The 5,287-nt window shown below is 35.4% G+C and overlaps 1 long non-coding RNA gene across 1 annotated transcript; it reads right to left on the bottom strand.

Annotated features, from left to right (window-relative positions):
- Window positions 1-1,379: 1,379 nt before the first annotated feature.
- Window positions 1,380-2,610, bottom strand: LOC104098504 (uncharacterized). Its single transcript, XR_686781.4, has 2 exons — window positions 2,295-2,610; window positions 1,380-1,622 (listed from the first exon to the last, which is right to left on the bottom strand). It is a non-coding gene; the product is annotated as an uncharacterized lncRNA (long non-coding RNA).
- Window positions 2,611-5,287: the final 2,677 nt, after the last annotated feature.

The raw sequence follows: 5,287 nt of genomic DNA, 5'->3' as shown, positions 1-5,287 counted from the left end.
TTCATGGCTGAAACGAATGCAACAATGAGAATCAAAGACGGTTAAGGGTTGATTGTGTGACTTATGGTTGTCTAGGTATACACCAAAGATCGACGGTTCAAAGATATCAAATCTACCGATTGACCGAGTATATCCGACATAAGTTTACTACGGAAAGTTCAAAGGGAAACCTACTTATCCAGATGCGATTAATCCTTGCTTGTAAATCACACAGTTTTTCCATGCATACTTCCGTGATATAGCCATTCTCCATTCATGTGGGGGATTGTTGAGGTTTTATTTTTAAGATGAAATAGTCTTAAAATGAGGGTGAATGGGAAATGGAGGGAAAATAAAATTTTGAGTAAAATTTTAAGTTTCCCCCTCTTGACAATGAGACATTGTCCCATATTGGAAGAGCAGAAGATTTTTGGTGGGTATATATATAATTGCTCTTCTTGTAGCTCTTAAAGAGTTAAGAAGAAAGCAAGCCTCGCATCGTCGTCGTCGTCGTCGCTCGCTCGGCTACGACTACGGCTACGGCTTCGGCTTCGGATTTGGATTTGGATTTGGTCAAATGATCGATTGATTGATTAATTTTTTGGACCAAATTTATTTGTTAATAGTAAATATTAACGTAAGATTATCCGCATTTGTAACGGATATTTTTCAATCTGTGTATTGACCACAAGGCAGCAGCCTAATACTCTTCCCACCATGAATGTGCTTGCTCCACAAACAGGCTAATGCTTGCTCCACAAATAAGCAAATGCTTGCTCCACCATGGAGGGTGGACGTTTGGTCTTCTTCAACACTGGCTGCTATATATATGTGGAGCAGCTGTTGAAGAAAGACACACACAATACACAAGACCAACAAACTGAAAATCGCTCAACAGATTTGGCTATACATTGCACTCCTTCCTCTCAGCATTTCCATATGATTTTCTGAGTTTCTACTCCTTCGTTCTGCATTGTTTTAACTTCAAACAAAGCAATTGTAAGTGTGATTTGCTACCGAACTTTGTGTTCGGTGAAACATTGGGGTTTGAAGTACCGCTACACTAATGTGTGATTAGTTCTATCCTGGGAGGAAATAATCCATTACCTTGGGTATTAGGAGGGGATTAAATTCCTTAAGGAAATACTGTGAATTCAGTGGGCTCGAATTAATTATTGTTTCATTACGCTAACTTATATTTTGCAGAATTATTATTTACAAATACAGCAATATTGGTGGGACTAACAGTCCCTATATCGAACAGGTCAGCACTACAAAGCTAAAGATTTAGCAGCCAAAGTTTCTACCTATAAAAAGGATTTTAGGACTAACAGTTTAGTCCCTAAAGAAACAAGTCACATGTCCCTAAATCACATCCAGCAACTAAAAAATCGAGTATATTAATATATAGATGATGTTGCTTTCATAAAATATTACCAAAAATGATCAACATCAGTTAGTTGCACCGTACATCAATGATGTAAGCTAGTCACAATATTGTGTTCATAAACATTAAGCAAAAAACTACATATCACTAATATCCCTTGATTGTAATGTAAAATTTTCTTGAAATTCCCAGCAAAATGATAGTTAATCTGTATGTCGTCAAAAATCTGTTTCTAGTAAACTTCAATAACCAAACTCTATAGAAGAAATAAGAAATTTCAGTTAGAAAAACTATATATAACAGTGTAGACGGAGCAAAATCAGGGGTAGACAGACGATTATAAAAATAACAAAGAAAAAAAAGTAACGGAAAATTAATGGCTAGACACCATTGTTCCCTTTCATCTGATTAACTTAGATTGGTTTGTCAAGAAAAGGTGGAATGAAGGAATCATCAGAAATAATAAAAATTTCAGGAAGAACACTAGCAGATCTAAGTACTTGAGTGGTTGCAGAATTTCCACATATATTGGTTCTAAATCAAGAGCAATTTCCTTAACAGACCACTGTCCACCAACACATCCAAAAACGTAAGCTCAACTTCTATTACTCTTTCCTTAATACCTATTTTTGGTGAAATTTCAGTTTTGGGGTGTTTGACATTCTCTGATGTCCGATGATTTTAGAGCAACCAAACATCCCCTTTTTTTGTATAAATTTCTCCTCCTTGACCTATGAGCCCCAATTTTAAACCCAACAATCCTACTTTTATCACTCACACCAGTATTTAAAATAACCAATTGCAGAAAACAACTAAAAAAACAAAAAATTATAGAACCCTGTTTTCAATTTCTGATTCAATCGGGAAAAAAAAGCACGAAGAAGAAAAAAGAAACATAACAGATTAAAGAGAAAGAAATTAAGCTTACTCTTGATTAGGTGGATAATCTAATGGTATAATTTGTGTGAAGTCGCTTGGAGAGATGAATTTTCGACACCAACCTTCTAAGTTCTTTGCAACCTTATGAATTTTGATGAAGTTTGGCAGCACCTCTTAGGGATTTTGATGGCCTACTTTTTAGTTTCGCCTCTTAGGGATGAAGTTTAGGAATTTTGTGAAAATATTTTGGAGGGATTTTAGGGTGAAAGTGAATTTGGAGGGATATGAAATATTTGGAGCATTCCCTCTTTTTTTTTTACTGTAGTTTTCATCAGTTTCACACCCTATGCCGCTAAAATTAAGTATTAAAGACTAGTTGTTAACTTTTGTATAGACCAGAATAAATTCTGGTCGTGTATTTAGAAGATAAAATTACATGTTAAAGACCAAATAAAATTCTCATCTCTATAAGTACACTTTTAGGGACCATATTTAAAACTTGTCGCTAAATGCTGGTCCCTAATAAGGCTTTTTCTTGTAGTGCTTCTAGTTCTAATATCATCTTGTTAGTTTATCATCAAGCAGTAAAAGTCTGATTGGATCAAAAAATATAGAAACTCTCATTCATAAGCGAGTACTAGATATTGAATTTAACTATACAGTTTAAATGTATGATTGTTAATTTGGTGAGTTTGTTAACTTTACCTAATCTAATGAAAGATAATGAATATCAAGTACATGCGAAAAGAGATGAATGAGGTGAATGCAAAGAGAGAATCTATGGAATATTCCAAATGTTCATAAACACTTGTATGTACACTAATATAGATTTTTATTACTGTATAATCGATTTCTAACAACCTATTGACAATTGGACACATGAATTGACATAATTAGCCCTTGTGTCTAACTACCTTAGCTAATTGACTGTATGGACTATTATTGACTAAGCTAAGCTATACTAAGATAAGCTAGGGGACTTTAGTATAATTAATCAACTCCTTTATACGCCCCCTCAATCTAGGGGATATGAAGACATTTTTCATCCCTCGCTTGGACAGTAAATATCCATGTTGTGCAACTGTAAGTCCCTTCGTCAAAAAATCAGCCAACTACTCTAAAGAAGCAAGATGAAGAATGTGAACCAAGACAAGCTACACCTTCTCTCAGATAAAGTAACAATTAACGTCGATGTGCTTGGTACTTTCGTACAAAACATGATTAGCATCAATTTGGATGACTGATTTTCTATCACAGTGGATAGTGATTGGCAACTAAATAGTTATGCCCAATTCATTGAACAGACCAATAATCCAGACCACTTCAGCAATAGTAGGAGCTAAGTTGCGATACTCTACTTTAACAGAACTTCTCGAAATAGTAGCTTGTTTCTTCGACTTCCAGGAGATGGGAGAATGACCAGACTTCACAAAATAACCAGTAATTGACCTTCTAGTGTTTGAGCTAGATGTTTACTCGGCATCACAGAAGGTGGTAAGCTGATCAGAAGGTTCAGAAGATAGAAGCAACTTGTACAAGGAGACTTTTAAAAAATATATATATTTCACAAGCCTCAAGGCAGCTTCTGCTGGGATGATTTAGGAGAATGCATAAACTGTCACAAACATTGGACACTAAAAGCAATGCGAGGTCTGATAATAGTTAGATATAAGCGAGATCCAACTGTATAGGTGATACATGTGAGATCCATTCACCTTATTGAAACGTTCCTTCAATTTGACCAAATTGCATGAGCACTCGAAGAAAAAAGGACACCAAAATGTAACTGCTTACTGACATTGCATATTATCCATGAAATCACAATAACGTTGCACCGTTCCCACATATTACCCAATTTCGGCTCAAAATCCGCCTTAGAAGAAGTACCATCAACGAAATAAAGCTTATTCTTTCCGAGTAGTGACAATTTCATAGCTTGACTCCACAAACCATAGTTCTGCATTCCAATTAGTAAAATCATGATCGACATTGAATCAGGACCGTCACAAGGATAGAGATAAAGTGGATGATTGTGATCAACCACCATATTTCTACTGGATGAGACATTATCGGAAGTACAACTCATAGCTTACTTTGAAGTCGTCATTGAATAAAAAATAAGGGTTTATGCCATGCATGGTATTAGGCATATTTTTATATGTTTTAATATTACTTTAACCATGTTTTAACAATTTTTTAATGCTATTTGGTCTTTAAAATGCCCAACATACATTAATTATTGATTTTATGACTAATTAAGTTGTATGTAATGATTTAGGATATTTGGAGTTCAAAAATATTTTAAAAAAAATGCTCCAGCTATAGGAGAAGAGGGTGGATGCGTCGCATCCAACCTTGCAAAAAAAGACTATTTGGAGCACCCTTAGCAGTGAAGTCTTGAGAAGGCATCGACCTTAGCATCCGCACCTGGGCGCAGCAAGGTTGAGGGAATAGAGGGTGGACGCGAAGTTCAATCCCCGAAGCTTATTCGAAGAAGGAAAAGGAAAACTTTGGCCTACGACTTTTGTACGCAATATATAAATCAAAAATGCCTCTTTTAGGGTATCTAACACACTTTTTGAAGGGATTCAATCCAGGGAGAGCAAGGAGCCGCCATGGAGGACAGATTTCATCTTCTTCCGCCAAACTTAGAATTTTTTATGTTTCTTTGTATGATTTGTTATTTTGCTACCATGTCTATGTGGAGCTAAACTTCACGTTCTAGGGTGGTGGTTCTTTCACGACTATTGTTATTCGAATATTGATTTTGCTTTCTTGATTTATTATATTAGTTTATTTATTCAATCTTACGCTTAATTATTTGATTGCTTTATCACCAATTGAATACTATCTACGAATATAACGTTGAACTCGAAAGTGAGAATTTTAGATTGCATATAGGATTGAGTAGAGCAAGTTCTTGAATCCGGGCATCAGGGAATAAATTCGCGTTCAGGATAGACATATACCTAATTGCCTTGCTTGGTTGATGTACATGAATTTTAAATGTGTTCTTGTTAGTTCTAATTCCATAGGCATATA

Source organism: Nicotiana tomentosiformis, chromosome 9 (genome assembly GCF_000390325.3).
Source record: "Nicotiana tomentosiformis chromosome 9, ASM39032v3, whole genome shotgun sequence".
Taxonomy (NCBI): Eukaryota; Viridiplantae; Streptophyta; class Magnoliopsida; order Solanales; family Solanaceae; genus Nicotiana; species Nicotiana tomentosiformis.
This window is presented reverse-complemented; position numbering and strand designations above follow the sequence as displayed.